General features: G+C 35.1%; 1 pseudogene; it reads right to left on the minus strand.

The window, feature by feature from the left end:
* Nucleotides 1-1,993: 1,993 nt before the first annotated feature.
* Nucleotides 1,994-12,377, minus strand: LOC114611287 (annotated as a pseudogene).
* Nucleotides 12,378-15,423: the final 3,046 nt, after the last annotated feature.

Here is a 15,423-nt window from a genome sequence, read left to right on the forward strand (position 1 = left end):
AGAGAGAGAGAGAGAGAGAGAGAGAGAGAGAGAGAGAGAGAGAGAGAAACACTATAGTGTGTATTACAAACACCAAAGACTAAGATTATAAATAGGAGGTCTTTAAAATGTGATCATGATTAACTGCTAGATCATTTCCTGTAAGATTTGAAAGTAAGTCTCCTTTAGTTGTGCTTATCAAAACCATCTAAATAATTAATAAATAAAATCAACCATAGTCTAAGTAAGCTAAGATTTTAAATTTTGTTTTCCTTAAATAAACATTTTGCTTTATAAAGAACAAAATCACTAATTTTAAAAATTGGCAACGAACTTCAATCTGTCTTTAATTTTGTTTTAATCCACGAGAGAAATGGAAAGACAGTAAAGTATCAATGCACTTAAATATGCTCAGATTCTCACTGATGCATGTAGGCTGAGATTCACAGTATATGTATGAACTTCTGAATAGTACATGTACTATGGCTTTGGAAGGTGTATCAAAATAAGGTCCATGCGGCTGTTGTTGAAAAGGTATTATGGTTCATGGAGTAATTCTATGTGCACAACTTACCTTGGGTTTATAACTTATACAGGCTCTGCTGTTCAATTTTTACCTCAGAGAGTCACTAAAGAAAAAAAGTTGTTTGCAAAATAAATTAAAAATCTATTCATTGTTTTTGCATGCTCTCATTTTGTGGTCTAACTAAGTTTGCTATGTTTAACTACATAGTTAAATCTAGACTCAATAAAGAAAATTGAGTCAGCTTCATTGCCCACCTATAGAACTGGCTTCCTGGGCAGTTTTCAGACATTCCTTTTCATTTTGCATATTATGTAGGATCATCAAAAATAATATTGTTATGGACTGAAGAAAAATATCTATCCATCAGATTTCTTAGTTCGACTTTATGTTTAAAACAACTATTACTGGTTTTAAAATATTGAAAATAAATATGCCAATAAAAATTTTCTTCCTCTTGCCAGTATTGTACTAGTAATGGTAACAATTCTTTGCAAAGCACTAGAATACATATGTAGAACAAGGGAGATGATTCAGTTAGTAAGAACACCTACGCTAAAGTTGACAAACTAAATTCAAGTCCCAGAACTTTGTGGTGGAAGAAGAAAATGAAATCCTGAAAGTTGTCTCTGAACTTCACACATACTCACTGTCAGGCAATAGCAACACTCAAAACATATACATTTGTGTGTGTGCGCACATGGACACACACAAACACACACACAGACACAATAAAACACACATGTATGTGGATGAGAGAGACAGAGACAGAGGCAGAGACAGAATGTAACAGAGAGAGGAGAAAGATGAGGAGGATCCAAGGTAAATTAGTAAAATATTCAAATATCTTTGTCTTTCCGTTGGGATTGTTTCACACACAGGTCCGTAAATAACACGAAAACATCTTCACTATTAAGAAGAAGGAAAGGGCAAAAAAGGAAACAATGATACTTTCATTAATTGTGTCTGGATACTCAGAAATTTATGCTCCTACTGAAGCAAGCCAAATCTCAAATTCTTACATACAATATGTTTCTATTTTATACCATTTTTGAAATTCTATTTTATATGTATTTGTGATATGATGCATGCATGTGTATGTGTGTGTGTTCGTGCGTGCTATGTGTATTAAATAATCATGAACATTCGAGGATATCCATTTAATCTTCTGGAATTGCAGTTACAGGCAATCATGAGATGCCATGTGAGTGCTAGGAATACAATCCAGATCCTGTGCAGGAGCCACAAATGCTCATAAACTGAGCTCTCTCTCCTAAGCCTGTATAGTATCACTGATATAGCAGTTATTCAGATAGAGGACACTTTGCTCTCAATAGAAGCTATGTGTGGGTGAAGTGCTAGAAGGATATGAATATAGTCATAAATGGGAACATAGTAGATTTGTCTCTTCTCAGAGTTGCTTTGTTATAGCAATGACTGCAGAAATGATTGCATGTCAAAGGTGACTAAGATGAAAGGATTTTTTCAAAGTCAGTCTCCTACAGTATATTTATGCAATAATTTACCACTAGAAGAAATCAGTGAAGGGTAGCAATTTATGGTACCTCTTAATTGTTGAGAATTGTCATTTATTTTTAAATCAAAATACATTGAAAATAAAGACGTTTTAAGAGGTAATAGTTGTATTATCAACACATTCATTAACTTGATGATTTTCCTATCATGAAATATTTGAAATGTTCTGATTATCATATTTTGTACTTTGGTGTCTAGGATGTATATGGTTTGATATTATTTGATCTGCTAGTATGTAATGTCAGTAATGTTAGGACTGTCTTGCTTTGCAAACTCCAATAATATTTGAATGTGTTAGAATAATTAGGACTACAAGAATTACCTTGCAATGCATTAGTCTAAGTCTCAATAAAAAGAAAAGTTGAACTTCTGACATGGTTATAAAACATGCCCAGAAGGCTTCTGTTCAACATAATCTGACTCTTGGATTCAATTTCTGAGCACTTTGAAGTCATTTTATGCCACTTGACTCAAATCATTCATCTAAGAGAAAATTTGTTAGTTAAATGTCAGCTCCTTGGTGATAGTCTATAGACTTCACAGAGGGGACGAAGGCTGCCTAATATTTGAAAAGACACTTTCAGTTTAGGCATCATGCTGAACCACAGAGGAAGCCCTTTGCTGCAGAAGATCCTAGCTGTAGGGTAGCTTTGCTCTCCGTAAATACACCAAGAGGAAGTAACACATGTAGCAGTCCAAGTGAATTGTATTATAATCCCTGTTGAGAAGAAAATCCTTGTGGTTTTTGTAAATATTTTAAAGTTCTTTCTTTCCCAGTTCTACTAAATGGCTTACTTAGGAGAATTGATTTGTAAATGTCTTTAATGCTTTTTTTTTCCTTGCTTCCAGTAGCCTTGTATGTGGTGTGGTGTCTCTAATCTGATTATACCAACTTTTTTTTTATCAATCATGGCTTATCATCAATATTAAGTACAAAAAGAGTACAGGCAAAATTAATTACAGGAACATCTAAATAAATAACACACTGCCTTGGAAAGTTACTTTGGTTCATATAGGAAAAAAACAGCAGACCTGTTTTCATATAGGAAAAAATGACAAGAACAAATTAGCATGTATGGAAGGATGCTAGTGATAGTTTTAAAACATGTATATCTTACATACTCTTTTAGGAACAAAACATATCTTTTCTGGTTAAAAATTTAGCAAGTGAATATGCATTTAGGTTCATCATGAACTCATGTGTAATGACCCAGAAAACATTCATATTTGAACAATACCAAAATATCAACAGAACTGTAATGAACTATTTTTATCATACTATCACATAATGGTAGGATAATTATCATTGCAGAATTTTAAAGATCACTATAAAGACACGCACTCTCCAAAGAGTTCAGTGTTATTTGTTATGTTGACCTCATGGGATATTCAAACATGTTGGAAAAGTATGTTATCACTGAGCTGTATCCACAGGTGTGAAGCTATTTTCAAAGGCAATAATGCCTTTGATATGAGTGGCAACTGAAAATGTAGGGACACAGGTTATTAAGGATGAAGTGCTAATTAGAGAGCTAACTTTTAGGTTTCTGTCAATAACAAAACTAAAGTGTTCTTAAAGCAAATCGTGACAGAATCATCCCGAATCAAGAGTGGCTCCCTTGCCATTCTCCACATGCTCCCATTCCTTCCCCCAACACACAATTATTAGCAAAACCTTTGTCTTCTACCCTTGACTGCCTTAAAAATTATCAGCAGGAACCATTTAACTTATTTCTTATTAAAAATTGGAAGAAGCACGACACAGCAGTGGATCTTAGAAGTTGTAGGAGTGAGGAATACCAATCTCTGTTCTTTTCTCACCTATTGTGTCCAATGTTAAAAGTAATTACTTCTACAAAACTCGCCTGTACTTTAATTACCAATTTTCACAGATTCAGTTACTTAGAATTCCCATATTGTCATGTAGGATTAACCTTATTGGTCTCCTCCCTTCTTTACTTCTGTCTTTAAGGATTCAGGGTAGTGTTTCATGTAACTTTGTAGGTGTCCTGACAAACAATCTTCCTGTGACAATTCATGTAACAGTCCTTACACTTAAGGAAAACAAATGCTTACCTAGCTAGAGTCAACAATATGGGGAAAAAATTAACTTATTCCTTTCTTATTTATTCTTAAACTCTTTGTTCTATTTACTAAGAAATCTTTAGTATATTTATCTTCCAAGTTGTCTCTTTTAAGGAAAATTTTCCAACAAATACTTGATCATTATTTTTATTCCTCAAAGAATTAGTAGCGTAATTATTGAATAGAACTGAAATCCAACATCATCCCTTATTGATCTGATTTCTTCTGATCCTCCACGTTACACTGAAGAATAAGAACATAGAATTTCCTCTCCCATTTTAAAAGCACATCCTATTTTTAAATAGTATGTCTGAAGTAATTCTTTAATGAAGCACAAATAATAAATATCTATTCATGTTACAAGTGCATATGGATACATTCCTAAACCAATGCTTAATGATGAATGTCATAGTTGTTCACTGTTTTCCTTTTTATCATGTTTTTCTGTGCTTCAATGATTCTGTATACATTACTTTTATCTCAAGTAGATCTGAAGGATAAATTCCTGGATAAAATAACTTTGTTATGTATACAACTTAATTTATCACCAATATTACAAAACTAATTAAAGGTAAGAGTTTTCAACGGTGGCACTATTAATCTTTTTGACCAGATAATGCTTTTTATTGTGGAGGGTTATGCTCTTCATAGTGCAGGATTCTGAGCAAAAGTCCCTGATCTATGCACACTGTGTGTCAACTGAATTGTTCCCCTCAAACCTGTCAACTGAAAATGTTTCTCCACATGTCTAAAAATTGTCTTGTTTTTACCAATTACAAAAGTGGTTTCTGAATGAGAATATCTATTTTACTTACCAACAAATTGTGCTTCCAAACCTTCAAATATTTAATATGTTTCAAAGTAAAGAAATAAAAACTTCCATCATTCTAATCTTCATTTCTCTTGTGTAAAGGTTAATATATGTTCTGTATTAGTGATTTTAATTATTTCGAGATTTCATATATTTTTATTTTATGTATATGGGTTCCTTGCCTGCATTTATATATGTGTACCTCATACATGTAATGTCTGAAGAGTCTAGAACAGTACATTGGATTGAATTAGAGTTACAGACTATTGTTAACTACCTTTTGAGTGCTGTGAGTCAAACATAGGTTATCTCCAAGAGCAGCCAGGGCTCTTAACCACAGATTCATCTGTAGAATCTGGATTTGTGACATTTTATCAGTTGTTATTTATAATTTTTATATTTGTATTGACTGGCAGTATAATTGTAGTATTCTATTGAAGTTATTGGAATAATTTTTGTCTTCTTCTTCTTCTTCTTCTTCTTCTTCTTCTTCTTCTTCTTCTCCTTCTCCTTCTCCTCCTCCTCCTCCTCCTCCTCCTCCTACTCCCCCTCTCCTTCCCCCTCCCCTCCCCCTCCTCCTTCTCCTCCTCCTTCTTCTTCTTCTACTTCTTTTTCTATTTACAAATTCCTGGAAGTTGTTTCCTGTTAGAAACATTGGTGCTATCTTGCTATGATCATATAGACTAGTAAAAATTATTCTATTATCTTTTAGGACCTCCAAACTTATGACAGAACTTGAAAGTCATTTTATTCTCAGATTTTTCAAGTATACCTTTTTAATTAATTTAGATATTAATTATTTGAGAATTTCATGCTCATATACACTACAGTTTAGTGATTCCCACCCATTTCCTTCTTATATTCCTCTTTCCACTTCAACTGAAACCCGATCTTCCTAAGGACTCCCTCTCCAGCATCTGTTTGGGGGAGTGTTTATGACTTACTGAGTTTGATTAAAGTTGTTCCCCTGAGTGGGAGTGGGAGGATATTCACTGGAGTATCAGCTACTTTTCTGTGAGCGATAAAAATGACACTTCCTCCACGAAAAGCCATTAATGGTCATTATACCAGGGTGGAACTTCCTGGTACCCTCTCTCTTTATGGCATAAAAATCTTATCATCATGCACTCTTGATGCTTCATCTTCTATGATATACCATGATACCTGAATGTATGGAAGAAATTTTGGAAACTCACTAAATTATAAGATTGTTTGAATACAATTAAATTAGTGATGCAGTTGTACCAACAAATTCCATGAGCAGACAATGCTCACTTCAGACCAAGAAGCACTAAGTCATTAATCAAAATTCCAGTGAAAGGTAGGTGTGGGAACTCTTCCCATGAGTTGTTGGTCAGGGAAAGCCCATAATTCCCCCAAAACTGTATAAATTATTACCATCACTTTTGGTGTCTTAACTCAAAATTGAAGGTAAAACAATATTGCTGAAGACATCAACCACTCACTTTGAATACAGAACACAGATAGATTAATTGGGGACTGAGCTAGCTATTTCCTCCCTGGTGGTTAATTTTCATAATTACAGAAGGTTTTCTGTAAATAACTGAGAGAGAAAACCCATGTACTTCATTATGAACCCGACACACTACAATAGTAACCTTCCAGCAGGAAATTCTAACTGGTACTTTAGTGGCACGTTTATGATGTGTGTCACTAATATTAAATTTAAAGCCTGTTTAATAGTATGGAACCCATGATTTCTGCTACTCTAAACCTGATGAAGAGCCAGTGGCTAGGTAAGTACTATAAGCTATAGAGGTGAACCTACTACTACTGTTTTGCTAAGTGAATCTGATGACAAGCTGCCTTCTAATATTCTTTTTTGTACCCCACAGACAAGCTTCGCCTCCAACCCTTATCAGAAAAGCTTTATCACAGAGGATGATGGTTAATATATAAGCACATTAATTCTAAAACTGCTAATATCAGCAATGGGGGACTCTTTGGCCCTAAATAGGAGATCTATATCACTCTTTCAACTTCTTTTTGTTGTTGTTGTTGTTGTTCAGAACATTTCTGTATTTGTTTATTTAATGTAAATGCACTGTGCTTGAAATTTAAACAGCACTTAGTATATAAACCGTGTCTCCTGATGCTGTGCTGTGGTATAGAGTCAGAGAGCCCAGTCCACCACAGGGTTAGAAGAACAAACCATTGGTAGTTGACAGCATATCAGGTTGCTAAACTATAATCTCCATAAACTCAGAAATTGTGTTTCTTACTTTTCTCATCACTATAATACAATAGCTGACAGATACACCAGTAGAGAGCTTTTGTTTATTTGGTGCATGACATAAGAGGGCAGTCCCTCTTACTGGAAATGCATGTCCCTATCCATAGCTGCAAAGTAAGATGCTTTTTTATTATAATTTGGACGATCATGAAGGTAAGAGCCAGACTGAATGCAGGACTGAGTTATAACCCTTAAAGTCCCAACCTCAGTAGTCAACTCTCAATATATCATTTCTTCCTACGACAGCTGGCAAAATAGGTATTAAACACATGAATATTTAGGGAACATTTCTGATTGAATTTGTAATAGATTTAATAAATGCCTCCTGGCAATTATTGTTCCCAAACTACCATGGGGGTTACAAGAAATAACATCATGATGTGTCAAGAAGCATCAGTATTTTTCATAGTTAACTAAAATATATGACTAATAAAAAGAAGTTTGACTTAGAGGTCACTTACAGATATAGTCAAAATTTCTACTTAGTAAGCCGTAAGTATTGTTAAAATCTATTATATATACTGTGAAGTGGCTTGGATTATACTACGTTTTGTAATTTTAAATATAAGTTTTATGTTTTCTTTGATAATGGTGAAATGATATATTTCACAGAACTATCTTTTTGTAAATTACCATATTCATGATCACAAATGAAGGCTTGTTTTCTAAGAAAAGACTTCATTAGTATATTGCAAATACGTGAAATGACACATGGGAATTCCTTCTGGCATTCCATAGCTATGTCTATGCAAGAATTATGTTTCTGTGATTATGATGTGCTTGTGCCTTTAAAAAAGATTCTTTTATAATAAGAACCAGCACATATAGAAAAAAAAACTTCCTTCCTAGCTAGGTTTATTTTTAGGTAAAACCACAGAATCAGAATCTAATCAGGCTTCCTGTTATAATGTAAAGTGGAAATATAAAGATGCCTGATTATTTTGTGTTAGGACCAACCATTTCATTCTACGATCTGTCTTTTTCTATCACCTCCACGATGATATCTTGGAACGGGGCTCCTGACACATAATAGAAAACTTCAGCAGAAACATTAATATGTTCCTTAGTTCAAGTAGCTCGTGTTATCACAGAAGCAAATGAAAAGTCTCCCAACCTTTTCATTTACTTCTACGACAACATGCTCCAAGAGCGAAGATTTTTGCCAGCTGTTTTAGTTTTAAATTATAGTGCCATGATTGGTTTCATTTCTAGGTCACCCATAGCAACCATTACATGCGAGTGCAAGATGAACAAGGAATGTACAGCAACGCCTCAAGAATTTAAACACAAATGCTCTGAATTATTACCAAGAAGGACTTGTTAGCAAGATCATGGAAATTGATATTATTGTTTATTAATCTCTGGCTTTTTCCTTGTGGTTCTCATTTTTTAATTTCCAAATCCAAATTTATTTTAATGCCATGTCTCGTGCAAAACATTTTACGTGAGTGGGAGCTTCAGTTCCTTGGGATGTCATTCCAGAAGGATAAATTGTATCCTTTCTCTTCAGCAAGGTATTCAATTCCATGGCTTCAGGAACTCAGTACTCTTCATTCTACTGCTCTGGCTCCTGGTTTTTCTTTCAAAGAAGGAATATCAAAGTATTTCAAAAAAGAAGCTAGGCATGGTGGCAATTACCTTCAATCCCAGCACTCAGGAGGCAAAGACAGACTGCTCACTGTGAGTTCTAGGCAAACCTGGTCTACATAGTAAGTTCCAGTACAGCAGGAACTACATATTGAGACTGTCAATACTCAGCTTCATTCTTTTCTAATGTTTCTTGACAGTTTTAGAGGCCTTTTCCTTTTTTGATTTTTTTTTGAGTCTTTCAACCTGTAGAAGGCTGAGAAGAGCCTTTAGGTCTGCATCCTGGACCTCCATCTCAGACTTGTAGAGGTCAGGCTCAAAGGAACCATTGCTTGTCCACATGGGGCCATTGGACATGAATATTGTAATTTAAACTGGTCAACAAATTCACCCTCCATGTCTAGAGAGTAGTAAAAGGCTTTAGTAGCTCATGTTTGGCACTCTCTACCATACCCAGACAAGCCTTTCATTTTCTTGAAGTAAAAAGCACAACATCAAAACCTCTTTCCACCCCACTGAAAAGGACATGTGACATCTTCATTTTCAGACCATATTGTTGAGATGGGTCTCTTTTGTAAATGATGGTTCTCTGTCCCACACCTTTGGTCTTGCCTTCTTCCTTAGCTGGAGATGCCACCCACAGAATAAACTTCATACATCTCAAATTCAGCATCTACATGATCTGTCTACTGGTCTATAGAATTCTGGATAATGATATTCTTTCCATGGATTACATGCTATTTCTATTGGGGTATAGTTAAATGAGTGGACACATTTATTCCAGGCTTCTATTACTTGCCTAATCTGGTTTCTGGGTTTGGTACAAACACGGTGATATATCTAGTGATCTGCTTTCTGCCCTCCTACTTAGGTTTCCTTTCTCACACTTGCATAGTACTGACATACTTGGGCTGAGAAATTCCACCAAAAATCAATGTCCCCTTAGCAGTGTCACCTCTCCCCTACCATCTTATAATTTATCATGAGCAGATCCTCATATTTGCTCCTGCTTCTCATCTTTCCTAGATATCTTCTGACCACCATAACTTCAACTTCACTTTCCTTGAGATACAGCCTGTCTCACTCCTGAGCCACAAGTTATAGCTAGAGTCTCTTTGACCCCAAGGAAAGCACCGGCAAGGAACAGAGTTAGGGAAAAAGTAGCATAGAATTCCTTTGTAGTTCATTTTAAAAAATCATGTCCTGTAAAAATGACTAAATCATTACATATAACACTTATAGTAGAAATATCTATCAGATTTGGGTAATGTTTCATTGGCCTACTGACAAGTGTTATGTCAATACCAGGAAAGCTTCAAAATGCAGTAAAGATTGGTATTTTCCTCATTGTCATTTTCCATTTTTTAAAGCTTTATTGTAGACTGGCAGGTGTTCATATCTACTAAGTTTGACATTCTTTTTCCTCTTTTAGCTGTTACTGATTATTTGCTGTTATTGTTTATTTTTTCCCACTTCATCTGTTTTCTGCCAACACACATAGTTATTTTCTGATGTATAGGAGTCCTAATCAGTAACATCTTTCATTTCTGTTAGTTCCATTATCTAGGACATTGGTGAAATTTCATGCTTACATCTGAGCTTGTCTTAGAAGTGGCCCTTTACCTCAAGGGATGACTTTCTAGCGTTCTGGTTCCCATATTTTCTTACCATTCAATAGCACTATGAAATGAGTTGTGATGATTCTTCAAGCCACGGGAGCAATTTAAGTATACAGTTCTAACTAATGATATGGTGTTTACTATGATTCCCAATTGTGTCATTGCATCATGAAGTCAACCACAGACAACACACAACCAAATGCATATTTGGGTATATTTCTTCAAAACTGAACTTTACATGATGACATTTGAACAAGAGAGAAGGGGATGGTAGTCCTATCTAATAAACCATCGTCTGTCCTGAGGAGCACTTCTTAAAATATGAATTAGAATCAAGTAAAGGCTATGTAAATTGAATTGCCAAGACATAGCCTTAGGGAAGTTATGAATATCACTCAAAGAATTATAAATTAAAGAAGTTTCCAGGTAGTTTCATTTTGTTCCGAAGACCACAATTTGAGAACAGCATATCTTGTTTAAGAATTAGGAAACTGTTGTAAAGAACCAGCAAGGATATTTCCAGCTATGAAGACTATTCAGCTTTCTTTACAGCCATGAAACCACTATTATAGCACAAAAGCAGAAATAGGTAAATTTTGAATGAATGGTGGGCTGTGTGCTTCTAAAACTGTTTACAAAAACAAGCAATTGGCTAGATGTGGTCTGGGGATGTGGTTTGGATACATTATCCAAATGACTCTTATTTTATAAGAAGAACTAATAAAATCACTAATATCTTGAGGAATAAATTTTTTATATAGATATCTGAGCACATATTGATTAAAAAAAACCTTTTCTCATTTTTAGTATTTTTTTCATTAACTTATTTATTCATATTACATCCCAAGAGCAGACTCTCTCACTCATCTCCTTCCAGTTCTACTCCCACAAATCTCACAGCCATTATATTCCTCTTTTTCTCAAAGAAGTAAAATACCCCTTTGGGTACCATCACAGCCTGGGATATGGAGTCCTAGCAGGACTAAGTACCACCTCTCCCATTGAGGCTCAGTGGTCTTCCTGACACCTCTGATTCATTCAGTCCTTTCTCTAACTCTTTCACAAAACTTGCTGTAGGCATAATATTTCTGTGCTCTGTTATTCATGTGTTATTCAAGTGTTGATTTCTTTGTCCTCATATTTTGTTTCAATCAGGACATGGCATTGTAATGCTTATGTCAAGAATCTCCTGTCTCAAACTTGTGTAAACAATTCTTACTATTTATTCTTTGCCTTGTCAATACTGATCACATAATGGCTGGGTAGAAGAGAGAATAAGGCAGGACTTCTACCAGCCAAGGGAAAGAAGAGACAGGAAGGGAGACTGGGATTTATAACAAGGCAGAAGGAAGTAGGAGTTCCTCCCAGTTCAACAAAATCACTGGGGACCATACATACAAGTATTGTTGGGATCTTGCTGGGAGGTAGATTAGTTAGGGGATTGGGTTAGACTGCCCTCAGGCTGGAGAGATGGCTCAGCAGTTAAAGGCTAGGCTCACAACCAAAAATAGACTGCCCAGGTATTAAGGTTAAAGCTTAAAAGTGAGTCTTGCCCTTTCTGTGTCATTATTGGGAAGAATATCAGATAAAGAACTACAGCCAACTTATTAATTTACTATTAAAATTTATTAAAGACTTTATTTACAGCTCCCAGAGCTCTGCCTGATGTTTGGGTATGGATCTCCACATCTGTTTCTATCTGCTGCTGGATGAAGACTATCAGTAGAGATATATGTGAGGCTCACATCTACAAGCCTAGCAGAGTGTTATTAATAGTGTCAGGTGTTAGCTCTGTCCCATGGGATGGATCTAAAGTTTGGCCAGTCATTGGTTGGCTAGTCCCTCATTCTCCTCTTTTTTTACCCCTGTGCATCTTGTAGGCAGGCCAAATTTTTGTTGAAACATTTTATAGGTGGATTCATGTCCCCCTCCTACTACTTGAACTTTTACCTGATTGTAGGAGTTAGCCACTTCAGTCTCCATGTCCCCAACTGCTGGGATTCTCAGCTATAATCACTCCCATAGTCTACTGGGAGTCTACTGGATCCCTGGGTATTCTGCTACTCCCAGAGATACCCCCTACTGATTCTTGTTCTCACTCACAGTCCTTTCCTACCTACCCACACCTAATACCTACCCTTGTTTCCCCTTCACTTCTTTTCCAAGCCAGTTCTCTCCATCCATTGGGTGTAAATTTTATTTCTTCTTCTGAATGGAATTCAAAGATCCTCCTTTAGTCTTTATTACTTAGTTTTTTGGGGTTTTTTTGTTGTTTTTATGGTGGTGGGGAGGTCTATGGATTATAGCATATTTTCTCATATATTATGGCTAATGTCCACTTACAAGTGTCTACATACCATGTGTTTCTTTCTGGGTCTGGATTACTTCACTTAAGATAATATTTTCTAGTTCTATCCATTTGCCTGCAAATTCAGTGGTGTCTTCATTTCTACTATTGAATAGTATTCCATTGTATAGATCAATGTCCCACACTTTCTTCATTCATCTTCAGTTGAGGGATGTCTAGATGATTCCAGTTTCTAGATGTTATGAATAAAACTGCTATGAACATAGTTGGTCAAATGTGATTCTGGTATAGTCGAACATTTTTGAGTATATACCCAGAAGTTGTATAGCTTTCTCTTAGAGTATAACTGTTTCCAATTACCTGAGAAACTGCTAAAATGATTTTCAAAGTAGTTGCACAAATTTGCTTTCACACCAGCAATGGAGGAGTGTTTCCTTTGCTCCACATCCTGGCCAGCATGTGCTGTCACTTGAAGTTTTGATCTTGGCTATTCTGACCAGTATAACATGGAATCTCAGAGTTGTTTTGACTTGCATTTCCCTGAAGCCTAAAGACTTTGAATAATTCTTTAAGTGCTTCTCACTTACTAGAGATTTCACAGTTAAAAATTTTCTGTTTAGATCAGTACCCCATTTTTAAGCTCCATTATTTGGTTTGTTTATGTCCAGTTTCTTGATTTCCTTATATATTTTGGATATTAGTCCTCTGTCAGATGTATGGTAGATGAAAATCTTTACTCATTCTGTAGGCTGCCATTTTGTTCTACTGATGATTTCTTTAGCCTTGCAAAAGCGTGATAGTTTCACAATGTCCCATTTGTTAATTATTGATCTTAGTGACAGAGCTGTTGGTGTTGTGTTCAGAAATTTGTCTCCTATGTGTTCAAGGCAGTTCTTCAGTATCTTTTCTGTAACAGATTTAGTCTGTCTGATTTTATGTTGAAGTCTTTGATTGACTTGGACTTGAGTTTTGTAGAGGGTAAAAAATATGGGCCAATTTACATTCTTCTACATGCAGACACCCAGTTAAGCATTTATTAAAAGTTTCTCAATTGAAAAAAAAAAAAGCATGGCCAGATGACTTTACCACAGAATTCCACCAATCTTTCAAAGAGCTAATACCAATATTCCTCAAGCTATTCCATAAAAGAGAAACAGACAAAACATTACCAAACTCTGCAACTACCTGATATCTAATTAAACCACAAAAAGACTAAAGAAAGAAATCCAATTTCAGAACAATTTCCCAAATGAACATTAATGCAAATATACTCAATATAACACTCACAAACCAAATCCTCAAAAAGATCATCCTTCATGATCAAATGGGCTTCATACAAGGGATGCAGGGTTGGTTGAATATATGAGCATCCATCAACATAATCTATGATATAAACAAACTGAAAGAAAAAAAATTGGATGATCATCTCATTAGATGCTATAAAGCATTTGACAAAATCTAAGACCTCTTCATAATAAAATTCTTAGAGAGATCATGGATACAAGGTACATACCTAAACATAATAAAAAGCAATATAAAGTAAGCCAATAGCCAACACCAAATTAAATGGAAGGAAACTTAAAGAAATTCTACTAGAATCAGAGACAAGCTAAGGCTGCCCACTCTCTCCTTATCTATTTATTCAATAATGATGTTCTAGCTAGATCAATGCAACAACAAAAGGAATTAAGGGGGATGCAAATTGAAAGGAAGGAGTCAACGTGTCACTATTCACAGATTATATAATAGTATATGTAAATTATTCCAAAATCCTACCAGAGAATTCCTACAGATGATAAACATGCTCAGCAAAGTGGGTGGATACAAAATTAACTCAAAGAATCAGTAGCCTTCTTTTATACAAATAATAAATCGGCCAAGAAAAAAAATCCTGAAAACAACCACCAATCCCATAGCCAATATATATATGAAATGAGTGAAAGATCTATAGGACAAGAACTTCAAGTCTCTGAAAAATGAAATTAAGGAAAATATTAGAAGGTGGAATAATAACAATTCTCATGGATCAGTAGGACTAACATAGTAAAAATGGACATCATAAAAAAAGCAATTGACAGATTCAAGGCAATTCCCATCCAAATTCCAACACAGTTCTTTACAGGTATTGAAAGAATAATAATTCTCAACTTCATATAAACAAACAAAAAATCCCAGGATAGCTAAACAATCCCATGCAACAAAATAACTTCTGGAGGTATCACCATTCCTGATTTCATGTTATACTACAGAGCAATAGTAATTAAAATCACATGGCATTAGCATAAGAAGAGACTGGTTATGAGGGGAATAGAATTGAAGACCCAGAAATAAATCCACTTACCTATGGGATTTTGACAAAGAGGCTAAACACATACAATGGAAAAAAAAGAATGTATCTTAAACAAAAACAAATTTTAAAGTGATATTTTAAGTTTATCAATATTCTATTAGGCTGAATTTTGTCAGTCTTTGCTACTACTGATAAGCATTAGCAGTAAGAATAGAGAAATTGACAAAATGTTCATGCAAAATGAAAAATTTGTTCAAATTGTTCGTCTAATTCCATCACTCTTACATTCTGTGAGCATTTCTGTATAGATAGGCTAATTTTCAGTTTTACATATTTTCTAAACTACTTTGATATATAGTACTCCCAATGATACTAGCTTTGAATTTTTACTTTTCCTCCTCTCTCTCCCTCCCTCCCTCTCTCTCTCTCTC

The sequence above is a fragment of the Grammomys surdaster genome, unplaced genomic scaffold, assembly GCF_004785775.1.
Source record: "Grammomys surdaster isolate TR1022 unplaced genomic scaffold, NIH_TR_1.0 126091, whole genome shotgun sequence".
Lineage (NCBI taxonomy): Eukaryota > Metazoa > Chordata > Mammalia > Rodentia > Muridae > Grammomys > Grammomys surdaster.